At 41.4% G+C, this 16,681-nt stretch overlaps 1 protein-coding gene across 4 annotated transcripts in view; it reads left to right on the top strand.

Annotated features, from left to right (window-relative positions):
• The window catches only part of zgc:153184 (uncharacterized protein LOC751652 homolog), a 37,911-nt gene that overhangs the window by 3,195 nt on the left and 18,035 nt on the right, over positions 1-16,681 (top strand). The window lies entirely within an intron of this gene.

Genomic DNA, 16,681 nt, shown 5'->3' with positions numbered 1-16,681 from the left:
GGTTCCGGGTTTCTCACTGGCTGGTTCTGGTGTTCCTGTTTCCCAGACCCAGAATAAATCTTTTAAGCTGCTTAGTGTCTCTGGCTGAAATTTTGGGTCCTGAGTCCTGTGTGTGATACATACTACAAGTTCCTTATCACCAGAGCACTGCAGTGTTTACAAAGACTGCGCATTGGGCTTAGTGTAGGGTTAATTTTTTTACATTGAGAAGATGAAGCGTACCTCGTTGTGAAGCTATGTGGATGTGGTAATGATGAAGCAAATTCTCTTCATTGAGTCAAGGTGTTGATATAGCTGAAACTCAAATCACACTTATGTAAACCATCTTCTGATTTTACACCTTTTTGTTAGAGCTAGAGATGTTTTGATGAGATGTTGGGAGAGATGTCATATGACGCTGATGTTTCCTGTATTTTCTAAGATAATCTTATTTGATTCTGTCTCAGAATATTTGCTGACTTATGTTCACACAACCTAACTGTATTCTGCCCTGATGTAAGCTATGAAAAATGCCCCAAAAGACACAATTACAGAAGTGTTTTTTTTTTTTTTTTTTCAAAATCTTTTTTTTCCTTGCAGTTGTTCTCATGCTGTCTTTCCCAGACTATCAGGGTGATAATTTGAAATGACTTTGTCTTCTTTGTTAAATGCTTTAGTCACTTTAGCCCTGCTTTCACGTTTCACATTTCCATTTCCCATCTGTAGACGGGTACACAAGTGCACTGCATGCAAAAAAAGATTCTTTTCAGCAGAGGGTCAAACCATAAAAAAGATGGCTCCAAGCTGTTTTGCAAAACCACTAACAGAAGATGGTGTAGGCTTTGAAAACACAAGTAACTTCAGGTTATGTTACCTTGTGGCGTGGATTCAATGTGTTTTTCAAACCTGATAAATAGAACTATATTTTGGCTTGACAAACTGTTAATGTAAACTTCAAAATAAAGTCTCAAAAGTGTTAGCCTTATTTGCATTCTGCATTGCTGAGTAGCCAAAAAAGTCACGATGTAACTATAGCATGTCCCAATCTCTTGTCCCAAATACTGACTCATTTAAGACTCCCAATCTTTTAATGAAATTACTACCATGTAGAGGTTTGAAAACTTGGTAGCTTTAAAGTGCAGTGAAATAGCAGGTAGCATTTGTATAACATGGTTTACAGGTGGCAATGGTATGTTGAATTTGTAGCACCTATCTCTCTCACTAATCACATTATCTGCAGCATCCATTTTACTTGACAGCAACAAATGTCTTTTATCTCTATACTTTAGTCTATGCTTATATCCTTTATTTCTTCAGGTAAAAGTGTGATTAAGGTTTAAAATATATTTTTCAACAGAGACCTGAATTACAAAAGCAGAAAAAACATACAGCAAATACAATAGAATATTATTCTCTTGTTCCATTGAAATTAGCCTGAACTTTCCCAAAGAAACAAGTTCTAACAATTTCAGAACCTTTGAATATTACTTCAGGAAACAGGGGCTGCATATTTAAACAACTCTCTCGATTCAGTTCCATCTCCTGCAACATGGCTTTGTAGTTTATTTCTAAAGATATTCTTGACATGGGGCCAGAACTACAGTTCTACAGGGCCACTGGCCTCTGTTGGCCCCTGTCTGGAACCACCCATGATGTTTGTCCACAGCAGGACACGACACATTAACCAATACAGGCTCGCTTTAACTGTGACTGTAAAGGCTTAAAAGCCCTTATGGTGCGTTCACACCAAATGCGATTTCTGCGAATTTTTCGCCTCATTTGTGTGCTTTTGCCCGCTTCACATTTCCGCGTGGACTCCGCGTTGGCATTTGGCAACAAGCGGCAACGCTTCGCCGCGTCATCAAATAGGAGGAGCTTCCATCTGCTGCTTGCTGGTTTCAACTGAACATGGCGGACATGGATTTGACAGATAATCACGGGGTTTTACCTGTGGAGAGCCGAAAAACGCCGCTGACGTCAACGTCCCTGGGTTCACCAGATTCTTCAGGGACAGGAACAGTTCGGAGATTACCACCACCTACTCCAGGAGCTGCGTCTGGATGACAATCGATTTCAGCGGTACTTCTGTCTATCCAGGACCCAGTTCGACTATCTGCTGCCCCGCGTTGGGAGACAAATCGGCCTCCGGGACGCCAACTACCGGCGACCGCAGTGAAGCCAGCCCGAAGCCGGACACCGGACACTCAATCTCCGCGGAGCCAGCGGCATCCAGCCCACGGCCGATCCGAGTCAGGCACCAGATTTCGGCTAGCTGCTCTCTGTTGCTTCCTCTTCTCACGCGCGGTGGTTCACTAGGGACCGTCAATAAGTTTCCGAACCAAACAATCGTGGAAAATCTGAGTGCCTGAATCGGATCAACCGTGAGCTAGATGCCGCTAACTCCGCGGAGCTTGAACATCCAACTTCAAACTAACTTCACCGTGGTTTACCGGCGCTGTATCCCCGCTGCTGAACGCCTGTCCATCTGTCTTCGGTGAGTAAATAAATCTCAGCTCAGTAAAAAAAACAGCTGATTTTTAATGTCCACATCTCCTAAATATAAGATATTTGTGCCTAAACATAACCAGGCCAGGTCCTTTCTGTACTTGTCTCGGTAAAAGTAATTGAGTCATACAACTCTGGCTTGCCGCACACCGCCACTATGATCTGGTCCTCCATCATTGACAACTGCTTCTTCTCCGCTTTGGTCCTTCACCCTACATCACAGCCACATCCAGTCCCTGATTGGTTGACGTGACGCGAATTTAGGAAAAAGTTCAGATTTTTCAACTCGTCCATCGCGCCGCTCCCGCTTCGCTTGCCGCGCCGTGAACGCTCCTGAACGCAGAAATTGCGTTTGGTGTGAACGCACCATTAGATAGCTACAGAAAATCCCGATTCATCAGAATAACAAAATGTAAGGCTACTTATACAGGTCCTTCTCAAAATATTAGCATATTGTGATAAAGTTCATTATTTTCCATAATGTCATGATGAAAATTTAACATTCATATATTTTCGATTCATTGCACACTAACTGAAATATTTCAGGTCTTTTATTGTCTTAATACGGATGATTTTGGCATACAGCTCATGAAAACCCAAAATTCCTATCTCACAAAATTAGCATATCATTAAAAGGGTCTCTAAACGAGCTATGAACCTAATCATCTGAATCAACGACTTAACTCTAAACACCTGGAAAAGATTCCTGAGGCCTTTAAAACTCCCAGCCTGGTTCATCACTCAAAACCCCAATCATGGGTAAGACTGCCAACCTGACTGCTGTCCAGAAGGCCACTATTGACACCCTCAAGCAAGAGGGTAAGACACAAAGAAATTTCTGAACGAATAGGCTGTTCCCAGAGTGCTGTATCAAGGCACCTCAGTGGGAAGTCTGTGGGAAGGAAAAAGTGTGGCAGAAAACGCTGCACAACGAGAAGAGGTGACTGGACCCTGAGGAAGATTGTGGAGAAGGGCCGATTCCAGACCTTGGGGGACCTGCGGAAGCAGTGGACTGAGTCTGGAGTAGAAACATCCAGAGCCACCGTGCACAGGCGTGTGCAGGAAATGGGCTACAGGTGCCGCATTCCCCAGGTCAAGCCACTTTTGAACCAGAAACAGCGGCAGAAGCGCCTGACCTGAGCTACAGAGAAGCAGCACTGGACTGTTGCTCAGTGGTCCAAAGTACTTTTTTTGGATGAAAGCAAATTCTGCATGTCATTCGGAAATCAAGGTCCCAGAGTCTGGAGGAAGATTGGGGAGAAGGAAATGCCAAAATGCCAGAAGTCCAGTGTCAAGTACCCACAGTCAGTGATGGTCTGGGGTGCCGTGTCAGCTGCTGGTGTTGGTCCACTGTGTTTTATCAAGGGCAGGGTCAATGCAGCTAGCTATCAGGAGATTTTGGAGCACTTCATGCTTCCATCTGCTGAAAAGCTTTATGGAGATGAAGATTTCATTTTTCAGCACAACCTGGCACCTGCTCACAGTGCCAAAACCACTGGTAAATGGTTTACTGACCATGGTATAACTGTGCCCAATTGGCCTGCCAACTCTCCTGACCTGAACCCCATAGAGAATCTGTGGGATATTGTGAAGAGAACGTTGAGAGACTCAAGACCCAACACTCTGGATGAGCTAAAGGCCGCTATCGAAGCATCCTGGGCCTCCATAAGACCTCAGCAGTGCCACAGGCTGATTGCCGCCATGCCACGCCGCATTGAAGCAGTCATTTCTGCAAATGGATTCCCAACCAAGTATTGAGTGCATAACTGTACATGATTATTTGAAGGTTGACGTTTTTTGTATTAAAAACACTTTTCTTTTATTGGTCGGATGAAATATGCTAATTTTGTGAGATAGGAATTTTGGGTTTTCGTGAGCTGTATGCCAAAATCATCCATATTAAGACAATAAAAGACCTGAAATATTTCAGTTAGTGTGCAATGAATCTAAAATATATGAATGTTAAATTTTCATCATGACATTATGGAAAATAATGAACTTTATCACAATATGCTAATATTTTGAGAAGGACCTGTACAGTTCGGCAAGCTGTGCACACAACTTATTAGTTAAAAAGAACAACTAAATGTATAGGAGTTTTAGGAGCTTATAGGAGTTTAGTTATGGTCTCTGATTCCCACCTTTTACAAGTTGAATAATCGGAACCCAGATCCGGGACCAGACTGTGGACATCCTTAAATCTAACTGAAACACTTTCAGCTTAAATAAGTACCAGTCTGTAATTGTATGTGTGGAAAACGGAAGCAACCAGCCTAAAACATGCTTACTGTGTTGCCTTGTTGCACAGGTTTAGTCTCTGATTTGTCTGCATTTACATCTCCTTGCTTCCTTTTTTAGTTGCAGCTCAGTTCGTTGGAAAATTGTTCTACTTATATGCATTCTTTAAAAAACAATTATATCCTTTTTAAAATATCTTTCAACTGTTTGCTCTTATTTTTTTCTTAGTGCACCATTGTGTGTTCATCCAAATGTGTTTCACCACTTTTTCTCCTAAAACCACATGTGGTTCACTGTCATCATTGCCTGGTATCATCCTGCTTTCATTGAACACTTTAAGAGCCCAAAGCAGCATATGGAGCAGAGAGATACAGGAGGTGGGTTATGAAATACAGACAAGATAACCACTTAAAGAAAAACACCCGTGCTGCTGCCTTTCATGAATTATTGCAACAAAAAGATGCACATTTTCTTTTAAACATTGAGTTTATATACATTATCTATTAAACCTACAATAGCTGGATGAACAATATTGCTGCTATTATATAACTGGTTTGGATTTGAGCTACCTTTTACTCAATTGAAAATGAATAATTAGATGAATTTTGTCGAAAAGAGCCCCTAAACATTCTAGGACCGAGCAGAGGAAGTGAAAATGCCTAAAAAAGACTTCATCTTGAGTTCATAACTGACATTCAGATCTCCCTGCAGAGCAGCCTGCTCCACCCTCTTCTAATTTTGGCATCTGGCCATTCTTCTTCCTTTTTTGGCAGAAAGGAGTGCAGAGATAAGTGCTGCAAGCTGCTGCACGTTTGCAAATAACTTTTCACCCCCTGGTCATATGTAACATTTTAATAATGTCGAAACCTATTTTGTGTATAATTTTTTTTTTTTTTGTCTTTTTCATTTATCACATTTTTATGAGCCACTAATGAGACTTTTGGACATTGTAGTATAAAAGACAGCTGCATCTTGCCACTATGACTATGATATTTTCTGTGTGCTAAGGTTTTCTTATCACATACATTTTCCCCTATTTGCCTATTTTAGCGCTGTTTGAGTGTCAGAAATTAGTTTTTGAATTACCTGTTTGCTCCAATGCATACAGACATTTTTTCACATAGTTGAAACCATAAACAATATAAACCGACAAAAAGCTTCTTTTCTCACTGTCTGTCTTTATAATTGATTAAATTGTTCATGTTTAGGTAAATTAGGATTATCAAAATTAATATCTGTGAAATGCCAGAGATGCATTAATTCTTCAGAGATTTTTTTCTTTACTTTCTTAAGATTCTGAAGTTTACATACACCTCCTTTAGAATTTGGTAGAAATGCCTTTTAAACTGGACAACTTTGGTCAAACGTTTTAATTATCCTTCTACAAGCTTCTCACAATAGTTTGCTGGAATTTTGACTCATTGCTACTGACATAACTGGTGTAACTGAGTCAGGTTTGTAGGCCATCTTGGTACCACACACCTTTTCAGGCTTTAAATTGCTGAATAATATCTTGAGATGTTCCTTATATGTTTCCTCATAATGTTCTTTCCTCATGATGCCATCTATTTTGTAAAATGCGCCAATCACTCCTGCAGCAAAACACCCACCCAACATAATGGTACTACCTCCACACTTCACGGTTTGGATGGTGTTCTCAGGCTTGCAAACGTCCCCCTTTTTCTCAAACTTTAGAAATGGTCTTTGGACTAAACACTTACTTTTCAGTTGCATCAGACCACAGGATATACAGTATATTGCCAGCAACAGCAACTTTAGCTATTCTGTAAACATCTTCCACAAGGTTAAGGAGTGTGTTCCTACTTAGATTTGAAAACCAGAATGGCAGCCTTTGCTCTAATTCATCCCAAAGGTGTTCAAGAAGGTTGAGGTTAGGACTCCGAGCCAGCCAGTCGGGTTTCTCCACACCAGACTTTATACATCTGCAGCTATGGAAGTGATTGGAACACCAGAATTCATTGATTTGGTGCTGTGACCCAATACTTTTGGCAATAGTGTATGTCTAAAATGAGTGTTTAAACCCTGAGTGAATTGGCACTCTATAAACTGTCTTTTATGTTGGGCGATTGTGGCTCAGATGCTAGGAGTTTGTCCTGCAACTGGTGGGTTACTGGTTCAAATCCCTGCCCCATCCGTCTCAGTTGTTGTGTAGCTTACCACTACTAGTGTTTGAATGAGTGATTGTACTATAAAGTGCTTTGGAGTCCTTGGACTAGATAAGGAGGAAGCCATTTAGCATTTTGGAAAATGGCTTCTTCCTCTCTGAGTGGCCCTTTAGCCCAAGTCATTGCAGAACTCGTTTCACTGTGGATAATGACTCTCTTATCAGCTTCAGCCAGCAATAAAAAATATATATTTTTTAATCTCTCTCAGTTCTGGCTTTTAGCTAAAAGACATTGTTTTGGTAATCCTAATTGACCTAAAACAGAAAACGTTTAGTCTGATTTATAGTCAGACAGTGAGAGGAAAATACTCATGTCTATTTATACAGTGTATGTAAATATCTGCTCTCACCTGTACTTTAAAACCATTGAAGCTTTTCTTGGAGTTTGTATATTACCAGCGTGTTTCTGTTTTCAGGTCATCAAAGTTTTCATTCCTTACTTGACGTTTGTTTCATTTGACCAGCAAACCTTGAGGCAGTAGACACCCATGTATGAGTTTGGCTCATCCTCTGGTGAAGGACTATATTGTAAGAGAAAGCACAAAATGCCAGTGTAATAGCTGTGGAAAAGAGGGATATTCACTTGAGGTCTGGTTCAAAAACACCTCCATATTTTCCTGGAAAGACGGCAGGCATTAGCAGTTTCAGATTGTCTGAACAAGTGGAGCTGTTCTCTGTGGTGGTTTCCCTGCGGATGAACTTGCTGGGGTTGAGAAAGCTAAAGCTACACAGACAATATGAAACCGTTATGATCTATGTACTTACTGAATAACATCTTGCTGAGTAGCTGCGTGCTGTATTTCATCTCAACTTCAAGAGATTTCTACATGGTTTTATTGTCAGAGAATAATTAGAACTTAAAATGTTTATCAGGCTCATGATAGATTGTGTAGTTCATGACTGTTTTCATATAAAGCGGATACATTTGCTGAGCCTGATATCATGTGCTTCTTTCTTTCTCCAGCCTCTGGAAACAGGAATTGCAGTAAGAAGGCAAGCTTTGTGTGGTCAGTCTGGTTCTTCTTGCACAGCTGATAGTCACACAGTAAACCTCGTGCCTCCATCCACAGTCTGGAATAAAATATTGGTGGCACACGTCAATGAACATTTATTGTGGGTATCTGAAACTAGAGATGTCCTGATTTGAGATACTTGTGATTATGAATATGAATATATTATTTAATATTAATACTTTAATATTTTATTAAATTATATTTCGGTCTGTTAAGGGTTGTCCTGTGAATACCAGCCCAGTAAGGTGGTGGTATTAGGACAAAATCAAAAGGGTGAGCCAAGCTCTGACATTATTGAACAGCATAAACTCTGCACACACATGGAATGAATTCACACAATTTCTTAAAATACAAGAATTTATTAACAAAAATAAGTCAACTCAAAGTCAAACATATTTCAATCAACAAACTCTTTACTATGCTAAAACAATCCAACTAAACTACTAAGCAGAATTAAAGATTAAAGAAGACTAATGAGTTATGTACAATATAAACAAGTTGATTAAAGATGATTGGAAATTATGACCAAAAGAGTGATGCAACATTACCATGCAATGTTTATGTTTGAGAACCAAGGATTATCTTGAAGAATCCGGAAATGAAGTTAAGTTAGTCTTGGAACTAACTTAGGAAATAATCAGCAAACGTTTAGACAACCCTTCACAATGCAAGATCAGATCAAATATTATTTTAATAAAATAATATTTAAAAGAATGATTTGCTGAATAAAACCAATCTACTGGATGACCAATTCTAAACAGTGTTTAATTAGCTGCCTTTATTTATTAAAATATTTGTTATGAATTGGGGGTTGTTTGGTTTTTGGTTGCGGGTTTTTCCTCATATGTTTCTCACAGTTGAGGTTTTGAATCATGCTTCTGTTTATTATTTTCCTGATCATGTTTTAGTTTTTGTCTTCTAGTTCATGTTTTGTCAAGTTAGGTTTTTGGATCTGGTTATGCTTTAGTTTAATGTTTTTCTAGTTATGTTTCTATTACTTTGTATCCTTGAATTTCTGTTTTGCTCCATTCATGTTGTGTTCTGTCCTGTCTGTCAATTAACTTTATTCGGTTCACCTGCACTAAGCAAATCAGTCTCCTCTTCTCACCTTGTTCTTGCTCCATATGTACACCTCTGTTCTGTTCATTCCTTGCGGAAACATTTCAGATCATGTCACTTTGTTTTCTGCCAGTTCTTGTTGTTCATGCCAAGCCTTTCCATGCCTGTATTTGCCACCACCTTCTGAAGTAAGTTTCATTTATTAAATCAGTTTATTGACATACCATCATGCTGCCTACTTGACTGCATTCGGGGTCCTCCGTTACACCGCACCTGACAGAATGTTTCCGCCTAACATGGACCTCGCGGACAGTAGGCAGGAAAGCACCAGGGATCGCTGGGTTCAGCAGCAGATGGAGGAAGCGTTGAGACATCTGCCGGCCGATCTGGAGGTTCTGCCCTCTCCACTAGTTCTGGAGCAGATGGAGCATGAGGCGGTTGTTGGGACCACACAGCCATGGGTGTTCAACACTAAAACTCCGGTACATACTTTCCTGGAACCTTTCAAAATAAAGTGCATTAACCTTCTTCCAGCACAGCCAGGAAATGGGGTAACTGCGGACTTCCTGTGGCGCCAATACCCAAATAAAAGCACCGATGACCATCGGGTCAGGAGGGAACACAGCGCGCTGAATGTCTTTTGCTGGCAAAAGGACATCAATTCAACTGGATCCAAGGACCGATCACCGATCATTTGCATTACTGTCTGTGTATCTGGTATTTTCATTCATGAACGGAGAAATTAAGGTGTAAGAGTTGCTTACATTTTCTCTTCGAGGCCCCACAGAAGCAAACGGTGTTCCGAGAGGAGAGAAGCTGTTTTGACAAGCAGAGTCTGGAGGAAAGACGACGGCCGCAACCGTGTTTACGGTAACGAACAGCTGGTCACCTTCTGATCGGGAGAAACTGAGGAAGTTAGCGGGAAGCCAACCTTTGTTCACAGAACGAACGCACCTTCTGATCGGGAGAAACTGAGGAAGTTAGCGGGAAGCTAACCTTTGTTCACAGAACGAACGCACCTTCTGATCGGAGGAAACTGAAGAAGTTAGCGGGAAGCTAACTCTTTGTTCACGACGGATATCTTCTTCAAACTTCGCCCTTGGACAACCTCAACAGGTTCAGAGTTTGGGTTTTGGGCAGATTAACAGATTGGTTTAGGATGAAATTATCTAAACGTTTTCATGTTATGAAGTTTGTTTTGTGGAACTCGGCTATCTTGGTGCTAGCATGCTACTTGTAGCACCCAGGCCGGTTCGTGTTCTTTGTATGTTTTAAAGCTAAGATAAACTTTATTTAAAGGGTGGTTTTAACCAGAACATTGCTCATAACGCGCCGTCAGCGCTTATGCATTTTAACCCTGGTATTTTAAAGGTATGTGTTGATTCTGGCGCTAAGCTATCTCTAGCTTAGCACTTTAGCTAGCTTCTTTGTTAGCCCAACGGCCAGCCGGTAAGTCCACGTGTGCTAGCATTAAGGCTAGTCAACAGAAAGGTTGTTAGTTTTCAAGCTAGTGAATAATAGTCCCTGAACATCATTTGCTAGAGTTGATAACTAAGTAAACACCATTAAGCCCCATTTCTCCAGAAAGATTTGGCTCTTTTCCAAAATACTCAATAATATTTCTTCAAATATTATTTTAATAAATGAAGGCAGCTAATTAGACACCGTTGAGAATTAGTAATCCAGGAGGTTGGTTTTATTCAGCAGATCATTATTTAAAACATTATTTTATTAAAATATTTAATCTGATCTTGCATTGTGAAGGGTTGTCTAAAGGTTGCTGATTATTTTCTAAGTTAGTTCCAAAACTAACTTAACTTCACTTCCAGATTCTTCAAGATAATCCTTGGTTCTCAAACATAAACATTGCATGGTAATGTTGCATCACTCTTTTTGGTCATGATTTCTAATAATCTTTAATCAACTTGTTTATATTGTACATAGCCCATTAGTCTTCATTATTCTTTAATTCTGCTTGGTAGTTTAGTTGGATTGTTTTAGCATAGTAAAGAGTTTGTTGATTGAAATATGTTTGACTTTGAGTTGACTTATTTTTGTTAATAAATTCTTGTATTTTAAGAAATTGTGTGAATTCATTCCATATGTGTGCAGAGTTTATGCTGTTCAATAATGTCAGAGCTCGTCTCACACCTTTCTATTCTGTCCTAATACCATCGCCGTAATGGGGCTGGTATTCACAGGACAATCCTTAACAGACCGGAATATTATTTGGTAAAATATTAATATTAAATAATATTCTCAGATTCATATTTACAACACGGTTCAGCGTGTTCTATGCCTGTTCCTCTGGTTGCACATCCAGATCCGGCAGCAAAGCCAACGTCCTCCCGCCGCATGAAACATCAGCGAGGAGGGCCTTTCTGCTTTTTGGCCGGCGAGGAGGTGGGTCCCATGCCCGCTGACGTGAGGGCTGCAGTGAGTAATCCCGCATCTTCGTCTGCCACAGCACTGTCTCCCAGGCTTGCTGCAGCCCCGCCCATGCCGTCTTTGCTCGCTCCAGCCCGGTGTTCTGTGGCAACGCCAGATGAGATGGAGGAGCGGTTAAGGTTTTATGCTCGCCAGATAAAGAGCTTCATGAGGACCACTCTCCTGCATCCTCTCCTGAGCTTATGGAGAGAATCAGGCAGATGGAGGAGGATTACGAGACAGCAGTAAGGCAGTTTTACTGCTGCCCACCTCCATCCTCATCAGCTCTCCCGAGCAGTGCTGCAGCTCAGTCCAAGCCAGGTCTCCAGAGAGGTGCTGCAGCTCAGTCCAAGCCAGGTCTCCAGAGAGGTGCTGCAGCTCAGTCCAAGCCAGGTCTCCAGAGAGGTGCTGCAGCTCAGTCCAAGCCAGGTCTCCAGAGAGGTGCTGCAGCTCAGTCCAAGCCAGGTCTCCAGAGAGGTGCTGCAGCTCAGTCCAAGCCAGGTCTCCAGAGAGGTGCTGCAGCTCAGTCCAAGCCAGGTCTCCAGAGAGGTGCTGCAGCTCAGTCCAAGCCAGGTCTCCAGAGAGGTGCTGCAGCTCAGTCCAAGCCAGGTCTCCAGAGAGGTGCTGCAGCTCAGTCCAAGCCAGGTCTCCAGAGAGGTGCTGCAGCTCAGTCCAAGCCAGGTCTCCAGAGAGGTGCTGCAGCTCAGTCCAAGCCAGGTCTCCAGAGAGGTGCTGCAGCTCAGTCCAAGCCAGGTCTCCAGAGAGGTGCTGCAGCTCAGTCCAAGCCAGGTCTCCAGAGAGGTGCTGCAGCTCAGTCCAAGCCAGGTCTCCAGAGAGGTGCTGCAGCTCAGTCCAAGCCAGGTCTCCAGAGAGGTGCTGCAGCTCAGTCCAAGCCAGGTCTCCAGAGAGGTGCTGCAGCTCAGTCCAAGCCAGGTCTTCAGAGAGGTGCTGGTCGCCCACCTGGACTTTGTGCCTGCGTGGGGTGACGTCCTGGTTGCCCGCCTGGACTTTGTGCCTGCGCGGGGCGACGTCCTGGTCGCCTGCCTGAACTTCATGTTTTGGTTTTAATTTCTGAATTTCTGTTTTGCTCCAGTCACGTTGTGTTCTGTTCTGTCTGTCAATTAACTTTATTTGGTTCCCCTGCTCTTCTCACCTTGTTCTTGCTCCATATATATACCTCTGTTCTGTTAATTCCTCGCAGAAACATTATGGATCACTTCACTCTGTTGTTGTTTCGACTCATGTCAAGTTTATGCCAAGCCTGTCTTGCCTGCCTGTCCATGTCTGTTTTTGCCACCACCTGCTGAAGTAAGTTTCATTCATTAAACCATTTCACGTACCATCATGCTGCCTGCTCGTCTGCATTCCGGGGTCCTTCGTTACACCGCACCTGACAATTTAAAGAGATATTATTTTCAATAAGAACCAAATCTTTGAGAAATGGGCTTAATTGTGTTTAGTAAAATAATATTTAGGGAAATATTTTACTAGATTGAAAACTAACAACCTTTTTGGTAAATGATCTTTAGTAGGCAAGCATGTGCTCTTTGCTGTTAGCGGTTGAAGCTAACAAAAGAAGCTTATAGCTTATCATCCGAATCAAACACATACCTGTAAAATATCACTAATAAAAGGGTTAAAATGCATAAGCGTGGACGGTGTGTTATGGCCGATCTTCTGTGTTTAAAATCACTCTTTAAATAAAGTTTGTCTTAACTTAAAAAAATCACACACAGAACACACAAACATGTGTGAGCAGATAATGTGCTAGCACTAAGATGGTTTTCAACATAAACAAAACCAAATGTCATAAAACAAAAAATTTTTAGATTATTTCATTCTCAACTACTTCTCTCTGCCCAAAACACAACCTCTTACGTGAACCATGCTGAGGAAAAGTTGTCCGGGGCAATGAAGTTGAAGAAAGCATCCCGCCGGCCGGCTAAACTGCATGTTACTGCTGTAGCCACAGTGATGCGGTCCCGTTGTCCTTCCTTCCGACCGGGAAAAACTGCTCCACTCAGCGTTGTAGAGACAGGGTCTCTGCTAGGAACTCTCTGGAACACAGTTTGCTTCTGTAGACCTCAGAGAGAAAAGTCAAGCCACGCTTGTACCTTAATTACCCCTGTTCATGAATGAATACCTGATACACAAACACCAATTCATTCCTACTTAACTTAGTGCATATGATCGCGTGACTGTATGACACTCTTGGATCCAGTTTGAAGAGTTATGTCTGTTTGCCTGCAAAGAGACATTAGCGCGCTGTGTCCCTCTGTCTAGTTCCGCTGTGTGGAAGAGGTCTGTTTGTTGCAAAAGCGGGGTTTTTATTCAAACAGTGATGTCACGGGAAGTCTGCTGTTACCCCCGTTTCTGGCTGTGCTGGAAGTAGTTTAATGTGATTTATTTTGAAACTTCCAGAAAAGTTTGTACTGGCCTTTCATTTTGTACCCATGGCTGTGGTCCCAACATACTGATCTAAGTCATTTATTAGGCATTTAGTGACACCAAGTCCCAGTCCAATACTTTGTTAGGGTTAATAAATTCAGTGACATATGTTTGCTTGAAAAGTTTGTAAAATCACACACTAGAAATCATCAGTATAACACTTACTCTCTAACCAATGCCATTCTAGATGCTGCTTCTTTGTCTAACTTCAATATGCTGCTCCAACATGGCGTTAACTTGGTTAACTATAACATCTATAAGGTCTACTATAATGTTCTGAGAACACATTACCTAAACTGCACATAGCTTTAGCCTATATTTCTAAAACAATGTTTATCTTGACACATACGACTCCATTCTTGAATAAACTCACATCTGGCTCCCTCAGTTTAATGTCTGTAATTTTCACAGTTAGTCTGCTAGGTAAATGGTAGCATGTTTTCTCTCTGTTTTGATCTGAGTTGTTGATAATTTGGCTCTGAACATATTTTGATCTAGGTCTAGTTAGTTGTGTGAACAAAACTGAAAAAAGGACTACACAAATTTAGCCCTTGGTTTTGAATGTCATGAAACCTAATGAGTGTTTCAGCAATGCGCAAAGCCGATCACATGACACTGGCCTCCACAACCAATAAAGTCTCTTTTGCTGCTATCAGTGTGAATATCATTGAAATGTATGCAAAAAACCTACATTGCTAGAAAAAATCTTGATTCCTTAGATCAATAAAATGATGATGCAGTTTTGCAAAGCTTGAGTGCAAAAATGGGTCTGATTTTTAAATCAGACCAAAAGGAGGCTACATTGCTTGTTTGAAGTCTGGCTGACAATCACAGGGAGTAGAGCTGCAAGAGTTATCAGGAGTAAAGTTTATTAAGGAACTCAGATACTATTCATTTCAAATATTGCAAAAAGGGCCCTGATCTGATAATTGGGATCAAAATAGTCACCTTTTCTGATTTATTTCTTGACATGACAAATGTTAATATTTCATCCACAGAAAATGTGTTGGATATTCACAATATTTGCTCATTTTAATTTACAAAATGACTGTCAGATTGGATGGTGAGGGTCTATAAACAGGAATTTTTCAAGTCTTACCACTAATTCTGAGTTGACTTAAGATTTCCACTTACAATACACAAACATGGTTTGATCTCTACTTATTACCCATTACAGGGGTTGGACAATGAAACTGAAACACCTGTCATGTTAGTGTGGGAGGTTTCATGGCTAAATTGGACCAGCCTGGTTGCCAGTCTTCATTGATTGCCCATTGCATCAGTAAGAGCAGAGTGTGAAGGTTCAATTAGCAGGGTAAGAGCACAGTTTTGCTCAAAATATTGAAATGCACACAACATTATGGGTGACATACCAGAGTTCAAAAGAGAACAAATTGTTGGTGCACGTCTTGCTGGCGCATCTGTGACCAAGACAGCAAGTCTTTGTGATGTATCAAGAGCAATATACACGGCTGGGCTGCTATAGCCAAACCTTTGGTCACTCATGCCAATGCCAAACGTCGGTTTCAATGGTGCAAGGAGCGCAAATCTTGGGCTGTGGACAATGTGAAACATGTATTGTTCTCTGATGAGTTCACCTTTACTGTTTTCCCCACATCCGGAAGAATTACGGTGTGGAGAAGCCCCAAAGAAGCGTACCACCCAGACTGTTGGATGCCCAGAGTGAAGCATGGGGGTGGATCATTGATGGTTTGGGTTGCTATATCATGGCATTCCCTTGGCCCAACACTTGTGCTAGATGGGTGCTTTACTGCCAAGGACTACTGAACCATTCTTGAGGACCATGTGCATCCAATGGTTCAAACATTGTATCCTGAAGGCGGTGCCGTGTATCAGGATTTTAATGCACCAATACACACAGCAAGACTGGTGAAAGATTGGTTTGATGAACATGAAGGTGAAGTTGAACATCTCCCATGGCCTGCACAGTCACCAGATCTAAATATTATTGAGCCACTTTGGGGTGTTTTGGAAGAGCGAGTCAGGAATCGTTTTCCTCCACCAGTATCACGTAGTGACCTGGCCACTATCCTGCAAGAAGAATGGCTTAACATCCCTCTGACCACTGTGCAGGACTTGCATATTTCATTCCCAATACTAATTGACGTTTTATTGGCCGCAAAAGTAGGCCCTAGATCATACTAATAAATTATTGTGGTCTAAAACCAGGTGTTTCAGTTTCATTGTCCAACCCCTGTATATCCAAATTATTTCTGGCTTTATGTTTAGGGCTGTTGTCCCACTGGAAGCAAGTCTTAAGTCTTTTTTCAGCTGTCTAGTCCAGGGTTACTCTGTGTTTAGCTCCATTCATCTCAGACCAGATTTCTTTCCCTGGTAAAGAGAAGCCTCACCACAGTATGATGCTGCCCCCACGATTGTGATAATGTGTTCAGGGTGATGTGCACAGTTTAGGTATCAATACTTTACTGAGCACTATTGCTGTTCATTCAGTGTATATGACTCCACTCAATGTTTGTTTGGTTTAAAGCTGAATGTCCAGATTTCTTCTGAATTTGAAAGTGACCATGATCATTGTTTGGGAATTCTTTGTAACAATTTTTACCAACTTACAGTGCAAGTATGCATGTATGCATCCCACTTGGCTTTTTACCTATTTTGTTGCATTCCAACTTGCGATTTAAATGTTTTTAATTTTATTTTGTGTGGTGGACCCGCATAGTCTCAGTTGGTGAGGTGAAAACAGAGAAACAATAAAATAAAATAAAAACTGAAAATTGGCATGTGCATATGTATGCATATGTCACTACAGACACACTTATAATGCCCAAGAGGCTGCAACATTACT

Source organism: Girardinichthys multiradiatus, chromosome 18 (genome assembly GCF_021462225.1).
Source record: "Girardinichthys multiradiatus isolate DD_20200921_A chromosome 18, DD_fGirMul_XY1, whole genome shotgun sequence".
Classification (NCBI taxonomy): Eukaryota; Metazoa; Chordata; class Actinopteri; order Cyprinodontiformes; family Goodeidae; genus Girardinichthys; species Girardinichthys multiradiatus.
The sequence above is the reverse complement of the archived record's forward strand: the minus strand, read 5'-3'. Positions and strand labels throughout refer to the sequence as shown.